Source organism: Cyanistes caeruleus, chromosome 8 (genome assembly GCF_971803275.1).
Source record: "Cyanistes caeruleus chromosome 8, bCyaCae1.hap1.1, whole genome shotgun sequence".
Classification (NCBI taxonomy): domain Eukaryota; kingdom Metazoa; phylum Chordata; class Aves; order Passeriformes; family Paridae; genus Cyanistes; species Cyanistes caeruleus.
The window spans coordinates 33,648,435-33,669,718 of record NC_141708.1 but is presented as its reverse complement, the minus strand read 5'-3'; the positions used below and the strand labels follow the sequence as shown (position 1 = coordinate 33,669,718).

At 43.5% G+C, this 21,284-nt stretch overlaps 1 long non-coding RNA gene across 1 annotated transcript; it reads right to left on the bottom strand.

The window, feature by feature from the left end:
• Nucleotides 1-19,742: 19,742 nt before the first annotated feature.
• LOC111931521 (uncharacterized) lies at nucleotides 19,743-20,916 on the bottom strand. The gene is made up of 3 exons (XR_002865597.2): nucleotides 20,741-20,916; nucleotides 20,407-20,464; nucleotides 19,743-19,843 (listed from the first exon to the last, which is right to left on the bottom strand). It is a non-coding gene; the product is annotated as an uncharacterized LOC111931521 (long non-coding RNA).
• Between the last annotated feature and the right edge of the window lie 368 nt (nucleotides 20,917-21,284).

Below are 21,284 nucleotides of genomic sequence, written 5' to 3'. Positions count from 1 at the left end.
TGTGGAAAGAAAAGAGTAATGCTGTCAGTACAGAACTATATTTTATTTGCTTTACTTATCCACCTCTACCTGTGTCCCTCCATAGCGAGTGTGAACTTCACCCTATTGCAGATACTTTTACTTACTGAACCATTTCTTGATGTATTATTACATATAATACATATATAATGTATAATATTCTTGTATAATAAGAAGTTAAGCTCAGCTTAGTCATAAAAGCTGAAAAGCAACTTTTGTCCTGAACATGGTACACTACTGTTTCATTTGTGTCAAAATAGATTTTTGACAAAACGAATTGGGTTTTTTCCTTCCAAGTTCTGTATATTTTCTTTCAATATAACTTTTGTTAAAAAAATAAAAAAACAAAAAAAATTTAAAACAGCTCTATAATGAAATAGATCTTCACAGTAGAAAGTGAAAAAATATTTTCAACTTCTCAATTATTTCCCATTTCATACTTGAAATAGCTTAAAAATTGCACTCACACCCCCTCCCCATCTGGCTATAAATATAAATTAAGAAAGCAACAAAACAAACCCATAGTTTGTTTTCCAAAAAAAGAGCAGTTGAGAGCAAGTCTGAAAGCCAGGAGATGTGCTGGGAGCTGGAATAGCAGCCAAGGCAGCTCTATCAGCCACTGTCACTGAGAAAGGAGACAGGAGCTGCACACATGAAGGGCATGAAGGATGGTCTGGATATAAGAATAATGACTCTAGAAATTAGTAAATGTGTATAAGCTGTACACTAGTGTACATTACATAAATGCAGAAAATCTGAGTGGTGAGGCAGACCAGCTGCCATCCATGGGTCCTTCTCAAACTACGTCATTTTTTAATTCTACAGAAGTTTCAGAACAGCCTATTCCTCAGACACTCTCCTCCATACCTTCTAACATTTAGTCCTCTTTCCCATTTCAGAATCTCAGATACTCTCTGGTTTTAAGCACTGGTAAGAAACAAAAACCCACTCCAACAGAAATTCTTTTACTTTAGGTCAAAAATATCCACATTCTTTTTTTTTTTTTCTACAGTTCACCAAACTGATAGGTGCTCATGACAGAACTATTAATAAAACTGCTTTACTGATCAGATTTCAAACTCCTGAATGGGAAGACAAACCAAATTATTCTCATTACCAAAAATAAGATTTCTTTAAGAAAGCAGAGATAGTCAAGGGGCAACATATGCAACAGGATTTGATTTTCGCTTGGGTCAGTGCAGCAACCTTTACAAGCACCTGAAATAAGTGGTATAAAACTTGGTATCTAATACAAATACTTGCTAATAAAATTTTAAGAAGTCAGTGGAAGCCTTTATAGGATTTTTTTTGCTGTTAACAGATTCTGACAGCTTGCAGGTGTATACTTCATTCATTTTCTGCTCAGAGAAAAACCTGTTGGGCTTTCTAGGATGATGGAAGTGTTCATTGCTGTCAACATCTAATTTTAACTATTCCAGCTAACCCTCTTCCCAAACTTACAAGGCTTCCAGCTGACAGTTCTTCCACTGTATGAAGAATTGAAACATCAGCTGTGGGTGACTTTGAATGATGCAGCTGCTCAGTGCCCTCAAGAAATCACATATGCAAGACTCAGGTGGCCAGATTTGCAATATAAATGGAGTCAGGTGTCAAGCTGCTCTTTTCAGTAATGAGGGATTCATTTCTCCTCAAAAGAACTGGAAAAATTGGATAGCTACAAACCCAAATTCAGTGCCAAGATCCAAGACTCCCAGCTGTTTGGATCTTCAAAACCTGTAACAGCGCATCTTGAGTTTACCAGGGAGAGTTCACACTTAAGGCAGGTATTTTAAATGGCAACAGACCACCTCAGCTTACTGAAACAACCCTTAAATACAACCTCACAAAGCTGTTGCAGAGCTTGTTCCCTAACGCGGATTGACACACTTAAACACTCTGTAGAAGGATGGAGTATATAAGGAGTTGTAAATTCTGCAGTACCGGAAAGTAGAGAATTGTACATCACAAACAGTGGGATTCCAGCTCATTTTCTCCATGTACTTAAGGAAAAAGGCAGCTACCTTATAAAAATGCATAGGGGGTAAACAGCTACTCTTCGTTACTGCTCACAAAAAGATAAAAACCCCTGGTTATTTTGGACACTTGGTACAATACACTAAAGGCCAAGAACTAACATGGTCCAAGCTTTCCTTTTCTAGAGCTGGCAATGTGACCACAAACCAACACAAACTTCAGTTTTAAGTAGCTCTTTACTGGAAAAAACCACTCCGACAGCCTCTGAAAGCTCCCATCAGCAAAGAAAGCCCCAAGGCTCAGGGGACAGACAGAGCAGAACAAAGGACCACACTGAATGCAATGTCTGAATCCAGAGTGGCTCTTTCCAGCCTGCTTTCAAAACCCACAACCTGCAGAGCCTGAGGTGAAGTAAACCCCTCCACTGTCCTCTCTCCAGGGGCACCTTCCTGTCACAACAGTTCCCATTCCCAGATAGGAGCCCTTTCACTTCCCAAGGCTTCTATTTTGGTCCAATTAACAGCACACAGGCTCCTTTGCTTTGTCCAGGCATCTGCCAGCCAAATTGCAAGTTTCTTTTCAACACTGCCCTCCCCAGACACACAGAAATGCTTTGAAGCCCAGAACACAGGAGCCAAGGGCCCCTTCTGGGGCCCACGCGGTCAATCTCCACTCATAGCACCCAAAATACAGCTCTCACATACCCAATTAGCGAGCCTGAACCATCTGTTGCACACATACTTTGGGTGAGATGCTGAGCAGGGAAGCCAAGAGCCTAAGGATGCCTCTTCCCCTGATCAGCTCCTCCAGCTGCACCTGCATGCTTGGCAGGGCACTTCTCTGGCCTTACACATCCAAATTATGTTCAACTGGGGTCATCCCACTCCCTGCTGCCATCCCACACAAACCTCACAGGGCTGCAGGGCAACCCCAACTATTCCCATGGTCTGCCAGAAACGTCTGAGCTTTTTGACCCCTGAAATGATCTGACTCTGGCACTGCTGAGTCCCTGCACACTGCTGGGAAGAACAAGCACAAGGTTAGGACTCCATATTTCTTCTACAGCTCTAAGTCAGGCTAAATTTGATATAAAAACATGCAGAGGTCCCCTATGTACTGAAGGGAAATAAGGCTTCCAGAGACCCACTTAAAGATTTCAGAAGCAGGATGACAACCCCTAATAATCTTCTTAGCTATTCAACGTAATCTGACAGGAGGAAAACATCTCTCAGGGCTGTGATTCCTCTCATTTTGGTCAAATACACAGCCCTCAGAAAACGCCTATTTCTATTTACTGCCTAGAAGTAGGAGATGATGAGCTCACCTCCTCACTTCCATATTCTGAATGTCTAAAGATAGGTAGGATGATTTCTCATTGAAGATTTTTAACTGAATTCCAACAGGCTGAAAAAGGATAATGACCTACCTAAAGGGGAAGAAGGGCAGAAGCAGCAGGGCATTTCCAGTTTCCTCTTCACTAAACTGAAATCCTCATTCTCAGCTATCTCCCTCTACTTGTGTACCTGGTTTATCAATCTTTGTACTTCACAGAAAGTCAACCACCATTATTACTGCATGGAAGACAAATACTGCTTAGAGATCTGTAAAGCATTTTTAAAGAACTCTTAGTAAAAGACTTTTATTAAAGGAGCATTCTTAGGTAGGTGGTGCTGTCTGTAAATACTACCAGGCTGCCATGAGCCAGCTATGAGTAAAAGCTTTTAAACTGGCTTCATCTGGAGATAACTATCAACATTATTTTATTCCAGCATTCCATACTGCTGATTCCAATGGCAATAGGCATGAAACCAAATCATTAAGATTTGGAATTTGCAAACTCCATCAGCCCAATTGCAGCCTTTGTTTAATTAGAAGGGTTCCAAATAATGATACCTGTGTGCAGGGTGAAGCCCAAGGCACTACTATAAAGCACATCTGGGAGCGCACGAGGGATCTGGAGGCCATGTGCCACATGAGGAGCTCCAATCGGTTAAAAACAGCAGTCCAGGAAGGAATTCTTAACATTCCACGACACAGCACAAGCACTTCCAGCCCTTCACAGGATGGCCTTGGAAGTGACTTCAAGATGATTGCCTGCTTTCACCCCCACTGCCATAGCCAGGGACACCTTACACTAGCCCAGGCTGCTCAGAGATCCAGCCTGGCCCTGAACGCTTCCAGGGATGGGGCAGCCACGGCTTCTCTGGGCAGCCAGTGCCTCAGCACCCTGACAGGGAACAACTCCTTCCTAATCCAAACCTACTCTGTTTCAGTCCAGATCCATTCCCCCCTCTCCTGTCACCGCATGTGCCTGTAAAATCTCTCTCCATCTCTTTGGAGGGCGTGCTTCAGGTACTGGAAGGCCACAGTTGGACCCTGCCTAAGCCATCCTTCTCCAGGCTGAACAAAGCCAGTTCCCTCAGCCTTTCCTCACTGGAGGGTTGCTCCATCCCTCCCATCATCCTGGAGGCCTCCCCTGCGTTCACTCCAACAGCTCCATGTCCTTGCCATGCCCTGTGCAGTAGAAGCAGAGAGCTGTGAAGAGTTCTGAGCTAATATCCTGAGCAGGGCAGCAGCCCTGGCACCCAGCAGTGACACCTCAGGCCGGAGTTTGCTGCCTTCTGGATTAATTGCTCAGCAGTTTTCTAATAGCATGGCTAGACTACATGGAACCTTCAATGTACAGGAAATAATTGTCTGCAACTGAGAACTAACTCATCAGATAGAACATTGAAATGTAGGCAGCGAGGAACCTTTCCAACCACAAAACTGGGTTAATCAGATAGGGTTTTCTAACTGGAAACAAAAAGCAGTATAACCTTTCTGTTGGGCTGCTAGTTCTTTTCACACACCTGTTTGACTGCTCAAGTCTCCAACAAACTGTTATTTGAAAATTAAATTTCATTTCCATATTTTTAAAAACAGAAATGAATATGCAGCAGAAACTTCAGCAAAGTAAAACAAAAATCACTTTAAAACAGGAATTGTTTTTTAAAATGTAATGAATTAAACCGTATGTGATTTCCACTGCAAATGCCAAACACTAATTTTTGGAAACCTTTTCAAGGAAAGCCAGCAGGCCAAATGTGTCACTTAAAGCCTGAAGGATTCTAAACTAACAGTGCACCAGCAGTGTACCAGCAGTGCAAGGAAGTGAAGACTGCCCAAGCAAGTGACATTTCGCTGTGTCTGTTCACAGCCAGCAGATGTAGTGCCACCAACTAAAACTCAATCTGCAGTGCTCTCCAGCACTTTGACAACTTCTGTGTTAAATCCTTAGTTGTGATCAGGAATCCTAGTTGTTTACACATGAAAACTATTCTCTAGAGGATACCATGTTAAACACTCTTTGAAACACAGACAGGTAGTACTTAATTAACACTCAACAGATCCTGAAACATTTCTTTGCACCAGAGCCTGAAAAATCAATCACATACAGCAACAAATCATCATAGCATCTGAAAACTACACAGAATTCACGTGGGAGAGAAAAATGGGTTATTTCACCAGCTGAATAATAATGAACTGTTCTATCTTGGATATGTAAACTGTAAGCACTGAGTAACCACCTAATTTCTTAACCAACCCAGCAGCAGTTTACAGCAGCTCTCTGATGGCACCAAGGCATGGATTCAAACCACAAGGTTACATATTTAGCTACAAGCTCCTTTGCCCACCCACACTGCAGTTCAGTACAGGACAGTCACAGAAGCAGATCCTGTGAATACTAATTCCTTCACTCCTTCACCAACAGAGCTCTCTTCCACTGAGCCACAGAAGAAACCTTCAAATAATTGCACTAAAAATAAGTGACTTCCTTTTGAAACAACTTCATTGTGAAATGCAACAGCTGTTCTGTTTGCTGCTCCACTCTAAGGCTCAGTGAACTTTGGGTATGTCAGCTCTGGAAACAAAATCCATCAAGAACAACAAAAACTGTAAATACACAATTTCTTCTTAAGCTCCCTTCTGCTGCTGCAGTCTGTCTGACTGAAAGCTCTCACTGCATTCCTCACCAATTTTGTTGTGAGGGTTTGCCTCACCAATTTTGTTGTTCAGTGCCATTAGTATGTGAGTCATGGAGAGAAATGCAGTCTTTCTAGCCATGAAATCTGGATTCTGGAAATCAGTGTAGTTTGACACAGTAAGTACTGCAGACAAAAGAAAAGGAAAGTTTAAAGTGCTGAAAATTAAGACAAGTGAAAAGTAAAAGATGGCAGAAAACACTTTTCCCTGGGGATTATTATAAGTTATTAAATCTTCATAAAGGCTGTCCCATTGCCAGCCCACAGAGCTTTTTTTCTCTCGTCACTTTGATTACAGAAAAATCTCTAGTAAGACAGACTTCAAAATTCAGAATTCCTTCTAATTCTCTATTCTTCAAAGACTATTATCAATTAATTTCAGATCTCTCTGATCAAAGAAACAGAAATTTATTTCCAACATTGTGAGAATATAGGTGACTGTCTATCAACACTAAGATCTGAAGAACAGATGCAATGTACTGAGGAAATTTCACTGCAGTAATCAACAACAAAACCAAAAATTATGGAATCACATCAACAATAAACAAACTTGAAATTCTGATCAACCACAGGGCTTACCATAACTGCAAGCAAGCAATTGTCAGACACCACCAAGTCTGAGTTTAGGAATTAACAGTCTAATAGGGAATGCCAATACGTATTTTTGACAATTATGAACTCAAGGGCAGGTCTTTCTTATGACGATTTGGTATTTCTTACAAGAACTGAAAAGCAGCAAAAACACACCAAACTGCTGCCTGTGGAGCTCTTGGGCTGATGAACTTGTACCAAAGGAGCACTGACAAGCTGGGGAGGTGAAGCAGCTCAAAACGCCAGATTTGTGATTTTACAGCCACAGCCACACCTAAGCCACTCCTGATAACCACAGAAGCGAGTGCCTCACAAATTGAACAAATGCAGCACGTGGTGATCTGGGGAGCAACCTCAAGAAGAGAGATGCAAGCTTGCCTCTCCAAGATCACACTGACACACCCTGTCAGCCTTTGCCCACAGCCAGCCCATAGCCTAGAAAAGGTACAAGATTAGGACACACTCGAGTCTCATCCTCTTGCCTCAAGCCCAGTTGTTTGAGCACTGCAAAACCACGCAAGCACTCTATGTACTTTTAACAAAATTAGATTACGAGTGCTTTGCTGCCTTTGGCAACTCTCATCATACAAGACAAGGCTGTTCCTTTCAAAGGGCTGGTTTGCCCGTGCAGAGGAAAACCCAGCACCTCTGAGGGAGCAAAAACCAGCTGACATTACCAGAGAAATATCCTTACCACTGGTCCTCTGCTGCATCTTGTATGAAGGACACTCAGATCAAATAAATACTAAATAAATACTAAATACTGCTCACAGAAAATTCATCAGCATTTTCAAACTTACGTCCTTATTAGAAAGACTCATAACTACACTGGGAGAAGGTATCAGATCTGCAGCAGCACCCTAGAACTAGTAGCTTGGCTTCACAGAAGAGAGGCTTAAGGGAAGAGCACTAAATCTCTCAAAATCCTCCAAAATTCAACAGCCTTTCATAATGACATGGTTTCTTATTTCTTGATAAGGATTTACACAAATAGGTTTTAGTCTGAAAGCTGATTGACACTTGTGTTTCCAATCAACCTATTCAGGCTGAATACCTAAGTACTTTGGGATCTTCACGCACAGTCTTGTTGTTAAGAGATTATTCAAACATCCTTTCAGGCTGTACTCCCACAATAGTCCTGTTTGCTGACTCTGTGCTAAAGGAAGAAAAATTTTGAAACAAAGAACATGTTAAGAACCTCCAGCACCACACAAGTTGCTCTAAGTATTTTTGTAGTGATGGATCACTTTTCATATACCGATTTTTTTTATATTTGCTGTAAACCTCCTGCCACATTCACAAAATTCTATGTTTAGATTTGAGAAACAACAGGGGAAAGAGAAATTGTGCATGTATATTAAAAAAACCCCTGCATGTATGTATGCATATCTGCATATCCTAGTAGCTCTGAGGAATCCTTTTAGTGTCAAGCATTCCTTGCAGATTCTATCAGAGAAACACTCCCAGAAGAAAAAAAAAACTAATCCAGGTCATTTCATTTCACTTCTTTGGAAACATCCATTTATTCATTAGACAATCAATTTACTGAATGCTTAGGGAGGTGCAAGATTCATGAACAAGCAGCTCCACAGTACATTTGCTGTTTGTCCTTTGTCTTTTCAGTGTGACTCAGTGATAAATTAAAAAAAAAAAAAATCATCCAAAGGAAAAACATAGTCTGTATTTTCATTCAGCTTTTAGTTTTTCTGCTGAAACTGATGACAGCCGGGGAAATCTCTTCTCTTATGTGAATTTTTATCCACTATATGCTGCACAGCTAAGAAATAAATCTACACTGGCTCCTCTGGTCTGTCCAACTCAACCTGAGCTGCTGAGGAAGTTCCCAGACAACCGGAATCAAGACACCTTAATTAACTGTCTCAGCCTTCCAAGAGCTCATAGCTCCTAAAAATCTTGTTATTTGACTCTCGAACTACTTGGGAACTGAAGATATTAGGATTTCATATACATGAAAGATGATGTCTGATACGGAAATCAGCTTCGTTATTAAAAGATGCAAATGAGAAGTCAGCGACAGCTGCTTCCGTCGATACCCCATGTGAATGATTTCTTTGTTTTAGTTTCTGGAAATCGTCTGAGAGCCCTGAGTGGAGGCAAGGAATCTTTTTATGGCAGAAGATTAATACTGAAACATTTAACCATTAAATCATATCATTAGGGGAAATAATTAGCACTTCACAGACACGACAAGCTGAATATCAAAAGGCAGTCTATGAAGTATTTTACAACATTTTGTTTGAATGAACTAAAGTACCAGAATAAAGACAGTAACCACATTTTATTTCCATGCTTAGGAAAAGCTTAAAAGGACCATGAAATAAGGTTTCACTGAGGGTCTAGCACTGGGGGTTTACCTCTGCTTTGTCCAGCACAAACAGTCTAATAAATGTCACTGATAAACAGACTTCTGAAATGGTTTGTGGGTTTGACCAGTGGACAAAATAGACCATTTCACATGTGGTTTATTTTTCAGTGATGCAAACATAGCTCTGAACAGTCAAGGATTGTTACCACATCAAAAGCCCAAGCAGTGACCAGAGGGAGGAGTGCAGAGCTCTGTGCTCCCTTGTCAAAGCCCAGGACAGAAAAGGTAATATTTTTACAGATCATGGCAGCGCTCAGACACAGCAGGAGCCTGAGGCAGATTTTTGTACTCTTGCCTGGCACGCTGCCACACCAGGCCCAATGCAGGCTCCTTTCCCAAGTTTCCACCTTTAAATACATTTGTTACTCAAACCCTGTATGCCACACAGGCGATCAAACCTCCTAAATGGGTCACCAGATGTAGGAAAGCCAGGAAATATACTGCAAAAAAGCCTGACAATGTCCTTCCACATGCACACCAAAAGAGCTGGACAATCCATATTTCAAGTAACATCCAGATTGTGGCTTTTATCCAACTTATCAACTTTTTTTTCCCAACTTTTCCAACTCTGTAGTACCAATTTTAATTCTGCAGCAACATACAAAATGAGTATATGCCTCCCCACAAGTTTAAGCCTTACCTACCTTCAAGTATTGAAGAAACTCCCCCAGAAAATTGTGAGGCTTACAATTGTCAAACTTTTTTTCTCAGTATTTATAAACAATTGAAAAGACATTACCTTCCCCCTCAAACTTACATCTGCTTGCTTTAGTTGCAACACCTTCGTTTATATTTTTGTTACTCTATTTTTACTGTATTTTGTTATTGTGAGGGTTTTTACTAAATTTTTTATGCACTGCCAAATCTTCTCTTGGCTTCTTGCAATGTCTTTGTCAAAATTCTACATTGACACTTTCCCAGCATCATTATACCTACCTCAGCTTTCATGAAAAATCAGGCTTGCTTGTAGGAAGCCATTCATCTTTATCCCTAAAATTGTATTTGGCTGTCATCTCCAAAAATTTCTGTGCAGCATTAAAAATAATGCAGTAGCACAGTAACAGAGAAATTACTTTTTTTTCCTAAATGCCTCATTACTGATATTTCTGGTATTGTGTATCTGCATCTGATACAAAAGGTATCTCAAGGGTAGTTTTAGGAACACAAGTGATAAATAATCTTGTCCTCATTTATCTAACAAGAAACTCATACAGATTTCCATATTCATAAGCCATTATAAGTATTACCAAATGCCATATTCTTTGATTGCCTCGTGTAAGATAGACGTCATCATCAGAGGTGTCCAGAAACTTCCATTATCAGAGGCAGTAAGAATGAATCCCATCCCCACAGCCACCCAAAGCCTGGCAGCAGCAGGTTTACTTCCTGCAAGGCAGAGCCTGTGAAAGGGGAGGGAAATCCCTCCAGTTTCATTAAGTGCACCAAATGTCGCCTTGATTTAATAATCACTGAAATAATATTAAGCCAAACAACAAAGTGCTGGTAACAGTCTGTGTATCAGGAGCAACAATGCTGTAAAGGGAAAGACTGGAAATTCAGTCCTGATTTTCACACCACACTTGCCTGCTTTCAGAACGAGAGCTGATGCTCCCAATCCACCGCTTATCATCTCAGCACTAAAGCTGAGCAGCGGAACGAATTCATGTTCATTCATTCTGCTGTACCACTTTTACAACCCAGTGCCCCAAATGCAGGGGTAGGAAGACAGACACAGCCTGCAGCCTGCGTTTGAACAGCACAGCTGTGACAGGGTGATGACCCTGCACAGGCACGGGCACAGAGATTGCTGTTCCATGACTCTGCTGTGCAGTGCTCTGACCATGGAAGGTGGCAATGCCTGCATCTGTCCCCTGTGGCTCCTGGTGGAACTCGGGCCTCACAGTCCGGTTTAAATTCCCAGAACACACTGAACAGCAGTAAAGAACACTCTCCTCTGGGAAGTTCATTAAGCAATGTTTGAAAGACTGAACTTAGAAATTAGTACCACAAATTCTTTTAAACCAAGCAGTTAAGGAAATCTGGGTACATCTGAAGGTTCTTCCAAGGGAGGCAGTCCTTCATGTAACACAGCCCTTTGCTTACATCAGATGCCCAGGACCACTACTCCTCTCTTAAAATACACCAAAATAGAATAAAATGTCTGCTTTAGACACTTCAAAATGATCTATCCTACTCATGGACTATATATTGCTGATATACTGCAGTGCAGCATAACCTGCTGGAAAGTCCTATGCTTTTTAGTTATTCCGTAGCACACTAAAATTGTGACAAACACAAAAGGTGCATGGGTGTTGTAGTGCATCTAAAAATCTTGGTACCTCCCAAGGGTAGAACTCACCTCTGGTTTGTGTAATGTTAGTTCCTACCTGAAAACCTTCTTTCCCTCCCCCTCCCCTTCCCATTGGCTGTGACCTCCCTGCATCCCCTAATCACCCCTGCCCCCTGGTATAAGAGATAAGATCCAGAGCATTTCGCTCTCTCTTGCCCCGGATGGACGACAGACAATAAACCCGGGATTATTCCAGCAAGTTTGAGCCTCCTGTGTCTAGATACTTTGAGTCCGTGTTGTATCCACTCCAGGACCCCCTCCGCCGCCTGTGCCCCCAGACGAGCAGGCTCCACAGGGGGTGGGACAGAGGGGTCCCATCGGGGAGCTGGATAGCAACAGAGTGGCGCCCAACATGGGGCTGAACAAGCCCACGTTAAAGGCTTATCGGAGCCAGGGTGAGCCGTTCTTTGGAGACTTTGGATGCAGTTAAAAAAATACAGCAAAAAAAGTTTCCGAAAAGGAGTCGAAAATCCTCCAGCACCAGAGGACCGATTCCAGGGCAACAAGTATCTTTCCACCGCCAGAAAACGACAGAAAAAGGTAAGATTGAACTCGGACACCGGGCTGGGAGGGGTGGAGTGAAACAGACCCCGGGGGACTGTGTTCCGTGTAACTCCTTCCCAGCGGCAGCAGACCCGAGCGTGTGGGGTTCCCCCAGCCGTGGGCAGAGACGAAGAGGGGGTGGGAGAGAGAATTCTCCCTGCTGCCTGTACAGTGTGAGTTTAATTGTAATCCTTTTGGTGCAACCTTGTTTTCTGTGGTAGGGAAAATAGACAGATTGTGTGCAGAGCTGCTGTGACCTCCAAAAATGGGATCCCGGCTATGCACACAAGAAAGGAGTCATACACAACAAATACAGAATTTTTTAAAAACCACAAATGTAAAAATTTCAAAACATAAGATAAAACAGTTTGTATCATATTTGACTCAGCAAAGTAAACAGATCGAATTGTTAAAATTAGATTCAGTAACTGCCTGGGATGAAATTGGAAATTTATTAACCTTAAAAATAGAAGGAGGAGACAAATCGGCCCTGAAATTCCTCCCAGTTTTTCTTTTAATTCGAAAAGAATTAGTTAACAGAGAAATAAAAACGGAAGACAAACAAGCACCTAACTTTCCTAACTTTTCCCCCAAAACCTCTGTTTCCCCAATGGAAAAGATACCCGAGACAAACAATACAAGTTCTAATCCGGTGTGTCTCTCTCAGTCACCCAGTCCTGCCTCACAAGCCATCAAGGCTCCCTCCCTATACCCTGTCAGTGTTACAGAAAATGTATCTTTCTATCCCCACATGGCTGAGAGCCAAGATGGCTCCGGCCACGTGTTACCTGGCCACATGGTGAATCCTCCTGTGTATCCCCTTTCTCCTACCCATAATCCATTCCACCCATAACTCTTATCACAACCCCTTTGTTCCCCCTGATGTTCCACCCTGCTCCACCCCCCAGCCCTGCCTGGCCCCACCCTATGACCCTGCCCCCCGAGGCTGTAACCCTATTCCCTGTTCCTCCAGTCCCTGTCCCGTGGGGAGGAAGAGCGGGGAGGGAGAGAGTTACACCCCTTGCTCCTGCAGAGGGGCAGGGAGAGGGGTGTCCCGGCTCTGCCCCCCGATGGGGGGGTGCCAGCCTCCCGGGCCTGGCATGGGGTGGGGGGAGACCCCGAGACCCGACGTGGGGTGGGGGGAGACCCCGAGACCCGACGTGGGGGGGGGTGGAACCCCGAGGCCCGGCGTGGGGGGGAGCGCCCCCCCGCCCGGCTCCTGCGGGGGCGGGGCTGGGGGCGGGGATGGGGTGGAAACCAGGGGCGGGTCTGGGGGCGGAGCCGAGTGGGGGCTGAGGGGCGGGGCCCCGCACAGTTCCCACGGTCTGGGGGGCGGGGCCGAGACCGAGCAGGGAGGTGAGGTTGCCTCACCACATTCCAAAGGCGGGTGTGGTTGTGCTGCTGCAAATTGCCCTGATGGCCCCGGGGGACGCCCCGGGGGATGGAGGGGTGGAACCTCACAGCCTGCTCTCAGTGTGGAGCCACATAGTGCCCCTGGGGGATGGGGGAATACGAGCTACCCCGATGTCCGAGCAGGACAAGCCTCTCCCCCCTCCCAGTTCAATACAACTGGGAATGGTAAAACAAAATAGTTTTGATTCAGCCTTTTTCCCCACTGCTGCTCCTGTCACTTTTACTGGAACGAGACCACAAAACCGTACTTACAAACCGTTTTCATACCAAGACAAAAAAGAAATTTGCAAAGTACAAAGCGAATTTGGCCGTAATAGTGAAATATTTAAAAGCATTGTTAAAACAACATTAACTTCAAATGATTTAGTTCCTACAGATATTAAAGATCTTTTTAAGTGTTTGCTTACACCATCTGAATTTGAATTATGGGAAAACACATGGAAGCGGTTTCTAAAAAACATACTGGTGGAATTATTAAAAACTAATCCCCAATATGTAGATTTATGAAATAATCCTGTTACTTTAGAGCATTTATGTGGTGAAGGAGTATGGGAAAAACCTGAGGACCAAACTAGGGCATTGCCAAAAGCTGCGATAGATAAAATCACTACAGCTGCAGAAAAGGCTTTCACACAGCTACCTACAGCTGACACTAAGGGCAGTTATATTAATGTAAAACAAATGCCCTCAGAAGGATTCCTGCAATTCTTAGACCGATTAAGAGAACAAGTTTCCCGTCAGGTAGAAGACCCCGTGGTACAGACAGAGTTAGTCAAGGAACTTGCTCAGAGAAATGCTAATGAATCTTGCCGTAGAATTATTTTAGGTTTGCCTGTGAATCCCCCTCCGACCCTGGCACAGATGTCAGCAGCCTGTGCAAGGAAAGCAGAGATGTTTTCGCAGGAAAAGAGACCTCCCTGGACCACCCCAAGACCTGTTGCTGCAGTTTCATCTGAGACAAGGAATGAACAGATGACGCCTGACCAGCAACAGCGAATTTGTTTTTATTGCAGAAAACCAGGACACTTTGCTAAAAACTGTCCTTTAAAACAACAGAAACACATGGATACCAGCTTGCCAAAAAACTTACATCACAGCGCTTATCCACTCAGCGTGCAGACATAAATGAAGTGGAAACGAATCTCTGTCCTTTAATAAAAACGGAGAAGGGGGGTGAAAAACTGCAAAACTATAATTGTGAAAAACGTTTGCCTAATAAGGTCTGGCAACCACAAAAGCGATTCAGACTTGTAACTTCTAAAGCTTTTTGTTTCAGATCTGACCGCTGGACTGTCGTGGGAGTAGATTTGCAGGATAATTCACAAGACCTGGCTGGACTGGATAGTAGGTATTTTGTTACTGGAGACACAGCACACACACCAATAGAGATTGAGGTGGCTCCCATGACAATCACGGGAGACCTAACACACCTCACTCTCTTAGCTAGGTGCCCCCAACCCCCTTTCTATATAGACAAAGGGCAGGTAATAGCCCAGGTAATCCCTGTTCCAACAGAAGTCCCAGTAGATGACAAAGCACCGGGAGTTTACTGGGCAGAAGTAGTGGGTGAAAACAAGCCAATTATAGGATGCAATTTAACACATAAATCAGAACATCTCCATGTAGAAGGGTTAATTGACACTGGGGCAGATGTGACCATCATACTGGAAAAGGTGTGGCCCTCACACTGGGAACTGCAACCAGTGGCAGGAAAAATACAGGGTGTTGGAGGGATGAAACTGGCAAAAATTGCTAGAAATATCGTCCAGATCGAAGGTCCGGATGGTAGGATAGCTAGTGTCCGACCTTTTGTAATTGACTACAAGTGCCCCCTGTGGGGGAGAGATACCATGTTGCAGTGGGGGGTAAAACTCACTATTCCTGAGACACCTCAGGATTTTTGATAGAGGCCACTGTAGAGCGTCCTGTCCAAAAATTATCTTGGCTAGATAATGATCCAATTTGGGTGAACCAGTGGCCTCTCAGCAAACAAAAACTTGGGGCGCTAGAAAAATTAGTGGAAGAAGAATTGGCTAAGGGACACATAGTAGAAACAACCAGCCCTTGGAATTCCCCGGTGTTTGTAATAAAAAAGCCAGGGAAAGATAAATGGCGTCTCCTTCAAGATTTAAGAGAAATAAACAAAAAAATACAAAACATGGGATCTCTCCAACCAGGAATGCCCTCCCCAACCATGCTACCACAAGATTGGCTACTAGCAGTACTGGATATTAAAGATTGCTTTTTTCAAATTCCCCTGCATCCAGAGGATGCACCAAGGTTTGCCTTTTCCATTCCTACCATTAACAGGGAAGCTCCAATGAAACGGTACCACTGGACAGTTCTACCTCAGGGGATGAAAGCCAGCCCCTTCATCTGCCAGTGGTATGTGGGGTCATTGCTGTCCTCAGTGCGTGCTGAAAAGAGAGAGGCTATCATTTTGCATTATATGGACGATATTTTAATATGCTGTCCCAATAACAACATACTGAAAGATACCCTTGACCTAGTGGTTAAAGTTTTAACCTCTGCTGGATTCCAATTGCAGGAAGACAAAGTTCAAAGGATGCCACCTTGGAAATATCTGGGCCTGCAAATTACAGCACGGACTGTTGTTCCACAAAAATTGGAAATTATTGGTAATCCTAAAACTCTAGCAGATCTTCATTCTCTATGCGGGTCACTAAACTGGGTCAGACCCTGGCTAGGTCTCACCAATGAAGACTTGGGCCCCCTACTCAGTTTATTAAAAGGGGAGAGAGAGTTACTGTCTCCCAGAGTGCTAACTCCAGAAGCAAAAACTGTAATTGAAAAGGCACAAAAGGCCTTGACAGAAAGACAGGCACACCGCTTCAAACCTGAGCTGCCTTTCAAATTTATTGTCCTGGGAAAATTGCCACACCTACATGGGTTAATATTCCAATGGGCTGAAGGGCAGAGAGACCCACTCTTAATAATAGAATGGGTCTTCCTCTCCCATCAAAGACCCAAGACTATCACCAAGCCACAAGAGCTGATGGCTCAGCTGATTCAAAAGGCCAGGGTAAGGCTGCGGGAACTGGCAGGTTGTGACTTTATGTGTATTCACCTCCCAGTCAGGCTCTCTGGAGAAGGCAAAAACTCCCCTGAGAGACTGACCAAAGAGATGTTTGAGCATCTGCTGCAGAGCAATGCTAACCTCCAGTTAGCTCTGGACAGCTATAGTGGGCAAATTTCAGTTCATGCACCATCACACAAATTGTTTCATGAGGAATTCCATCTCATTCCTCGTGAGAAAAGGAGCCGGAGGCCACTCAAGGCTCTCACAGTGTTCACTGATGCATCTGGGACATCCAACAAGTCGGTGATGACTTGGAGAAATCCACAGACTCAGCTTTGGGAAGCTGATGTTGAGTTTGTAGAGGGGTCACCTCAGATAGCTGAACTAGCTGCGGTCGTGAGAGCCTTTGAAAAATTTTCAGAACCAATTAATTTAGTTACTGACTCAGCCTACGTAGCAGGAGTGGTGTCCAGAGCGGAACAGGCAGTTCTCAAAGACATTGAGAACGAACATCTCTTTAAATTGCTTTCAAAACTGATTTACTTGGTCTCGAACAGAGAACAACCTTTCTATGTGATGCACATAAGATCGCACACCCCATTGCCAGGTGAAATCGCTGAGGGGAACCGGAAGGCTGATTCCCTTGCTGCCCCAGCTGAAAAGGTATGTCTCCCTGATGTGTTTCAGCAGGCAAAAATAAGTCACCAACAATATCATCAAAATGTGCCAGGACTGATTGGTCAGTTCCAGCTGACACGGAATCAGGCCAAAGCCATCGTGGCTACCTGTCCCAATTGTCAGCTCCAGGCAGTGCCATCATTAGGCATCGGGGTTAATCCCAGAGGCCTTAAGAGCTGTGAGGTGTGGCAAACAGATATCACTCACATCCCCAGTTTTGGTCGTCTTAAGTATGTACATGTGAGTATCGATACATACTCAGGAGCGGTGTATGCCTCTGCTCATGCAGGAGAAAAGTCTATGCATGCTAAACAACACTTAGTACAGGCCTTTTCCGTATTGGGAATCCCTAAAGAAATTAAAACAGATAATGGCCCAGCGTATAAATCCAAGGAGTTCCTGGAATTTGTCCAGCAGTGGGGAGTGGAACATAAAACTGGCATCCCCCACTCCCCCACAGGTCAGGCTGACACACCAGACGCTCAAACAAGTCCTAGCCAGGCAATGTAGCGAGACAGTGTGGATGTCTCCCCAACAGAAACTATGTAAAGCTCTCTTTACCATTAATTTCCTAAACTGCTCATTTGAAAACATGAATCCTCCTGTAACTCGGCATTTTAACAGTGGTGATCAGTTTAAATTGTCACAGCATCCACCAGTGTTAATCAGGGACCCTGAAACTTGGCAAACCAAGGGTCCCTATGAACTTGTCACCTGGGGGCGTGGCTACGCATGTGTATCCACCCCTTCAGGCCCCCGATGGATCCCTCAGAAATGGGTAAAACCTTTTATTCCAAAGAATCCAGCACCAGCAAGAAGAGAAGAGAAGCAAGTGGCTGTTGCTTCCAAGAGAAGATGCCGCTGAAGAGAGCAAGAAGAAACCTCTCTAGCCTCTGACCTGCATACTTTGGCTGCGAATATGTTTTAAAAAATTTCTGTTTCCTTTTTTTTGAAATAACCTACCTCTTACTCAAATCCATGTTTCTCATTTTTGTATAACAGAAAAGGGTGAGGTGTTGTAGTGCATCTAAAAATCTTGGTACCTCCCAAGGGTAAAACTCACCTCTGGTTTGTGTAATGTTAGTTCCTACCTGAAAACCTTCTTTCCCTCCCCCTCCCCTTCCCATTGGCTGTGACCTCCCTGCATCCCCTAATCACCCCTGCCCCCTGGTATAAGAGATAAGACCCAGAGCATTTCGCTCTCTCTCTTGCCCCGGATGGACGACAGACAATAAACCCGGGATTATTCCAGCAAGTTTGAGCCTCCTGAGTCCGTGTTGTATCCACTCCAGGACCCCCTCCGCCGCCTGTGCCCAGAGACGAGCAGGCTCCACAGGGGGTGGGACAGAGGGGTCCCATCGGGGAGCTGGATAGCAACACATGGGTACATAAATATGAATAAGCCTTTAATAGTACATAACCATCATTTAAACACCACAGAGCAATGCATTTCCTTTTAATGAAAAGATCATTTTTTTTTCACCAAAACTTCTTGAGGAGAATTCCGAATACTCCAAGTTAATGTACCCTAGCACTATATTTCTTTCAGGATTTCTATTGCACACTTAATAAACAACACATAAAAATCATCTGTATACAGCAAACAATATATTTCCATTACAAAAAGAAGGAACGGAGAAAGGAAAGACCAAATGGGTGTGCTAAAGCGTGTCACAACTGATTTAAAAACTATCTGGATAATTTAACTACTTATTTCTCAAACTGAAAAAAGAGGCGTGTACTCTCTTACGGGGAATGGACTTTTAACAATATAGTATTGGGAAAAATGCATACTCTGTAATTATTAGCTAAACCTGGTATGTGTTCAGTCAATGGATTCACTGATTTTCAGAGAAATCACCACAACAACAACACTAAGTTAAAACACCTGATGAAACAGAAACCAGAGCACATAATCTGCACCTCAGGCTCAGGAGAGACAGAACCTGTCAAGGACTAAAAACTACTTGAATCGCACAAGGAGACCAATTTTTGAGAGTCCTCATCCAAGGCAACCCAAGAAAGCCATCACCCAAGCCTTGGATTTACGGCAAAGGGCAGAGCAAGGCTAAGGACAGAGCTCAGGACAAGGTCTCAGTATCTCATGGACGGCTGTTTCCTCCACATCACTGCTACTGCTGTTGTTATGGGCCACAACAGAAACATCAAAATAAACTTTTTAACTGCCTATTCATTGCACAGTTGGCAGCTTGCACACAGCCAATAGATGTCCTTAAAATTCTAAATTCAGACAGTAAAGCTCTTTGTTTAACATAAAATGTTAAAGAATAAGTCACAACTAAAATTAGGCTGGTAAATATACATTTAGCTCTCAGAGCATGACATTTCCCAGTTTACTAATTTGGAATGAGAGCCATGGGGTGCTGTCAGTGGCAACTGCCCAATGCTCATCATTTCTCAAAATACCCGTCTGAGGTACCTTGAGAGGCTTTTAGGGATGGGCCTTTCAGGTACATTTCAAATTCTGTGCCTTTCCTTACTTCCACCTTAGTTGCTTTACAATCTAACCACAGGACAGGTTCTGTAAGTTACTTTCTTTACTCCCTCATTTGGTTAATTTTCCCCAACCCCACTCTAAGAAGTTGACCCTGTAAAACTTAATTTCTTCCCTCCTAAATCCTAATGTACTAGTACAAATGGATGCAATTTGTGATTAGAATCCAAGCTCTGAAAACAGCATAAATTTCCAAGTTCAAGTTACAATGCATTCAATTCTGCTTCTTTATTCCATCAGGGAACATATCAGAAGTCATTAGCTATGGTCACAGGAAGGTCCCTAAATATTTTCCAGTGCCAGGTTCCAACTACAAAAAAAACAAAACCCAAAGACAATGTAAGATGATCAGCTTGAATACACCTATGATGAGAAGGCTTTAATAATACAAGGTATTTTATTATTTAACTTGGAACCATTATTCTGCCCTTATTGATAAGAAAAGGCGTAGTATATTTGAAACTCCCTAAAAAGCTGTATTATCCTTTAAAGAAGTATTTCATCATTATTGATTCAGCAGCTCTCAGGAGCTCTATGTCACTGAAATACTGGTGCTTTTCAGACATCCACTCAGTACAGATGACTTTGATTCATGGAAACATTTTGACATTTATGCTTGGGGTGGGGGAGAGAAAGCAGGATGATGGGCAGGCACAGTGACTATGAGCAATACCGCAGGCAAGGGCCAACCCCAGTGCCCACAACCCTTTTCATCCATTTGCCCTTGGTGCAACATCAGCAAGGCCACAGCCTAACTTAGAGATGGTTTTTTGTTAAGCTTTACAGGTAAGGACCACACAGTAACACAAACCACCTTTCCACAGACCTCACAAAGAAATACATTGCAAAAATATTCTAAATAATCTCTCCTACTTTTTTGGATGTATCTTGTCATTTTCTTAGGCACATGGATTCAGAGGAATTCAGCTTTCTAAAGGGAAGGGGGAGGGAAAGGAAAATTTTGATTAGGAAGAGTCTTAACACTGTACATCACAAACAGCATTTCAGGACTCCATGTTCCCACTATGCCCATCTCCCATATGAGTAACATTGCACAGGCTTGCCATGTAACCCTCCAAGCAGCCACTGACTCGTGGCTCAGTCCTTGGGAGCACCCTTTTCCCATGGTCCCTGCAGTAAGACCATTGATTTGGAACCTTTACCGGAGCTCACACTACTCATGCCTGTGACTGCCACTACAACACACCATGAAATCGGAGCACCAGAACCATCCCAGCAGAACTCCTGGCAGAATAAGGGACTTTTGGAGCAGGATTTCAGTTAAGGAAAAAGGTTACTAAACTGTTTTCTCATACACAAAAAGAAGAGGAAAACAGCCTGACGTTTTACTGTCTCTCCAAGAAGAAAGCTGTAAGCACCTTCATGGAACACGTTCCAGGGCAGCGTTTAGCTCTGCAGTAACAATGGCCATTGTGAACAGCCGGCTGCGGGAGGGGCCCGTGCAGAGCTGTAGAGCAGCACTGAAGTGAGTTTTATGCTGGAATATTGATGCACATTATGGAGCCATCTGGCTGTCTGGAGTGTGTGGAAGAAGCAGGTTAAGCTATTGGACACAAACATCAGTGCAGTGCTGGAATGCTCTGCACAGAGAAGCACTTGGGGATGGAAGCACTCGACGTGCAAGAGACGGAGCTCTCAGGGAAGAACAAGTACGAGTCAAGCTGGAAAGCTTTGAATTTGCTCCCCTTAAGGTAGAACAGCACAAAAACTGTAATATAATCAATTACATA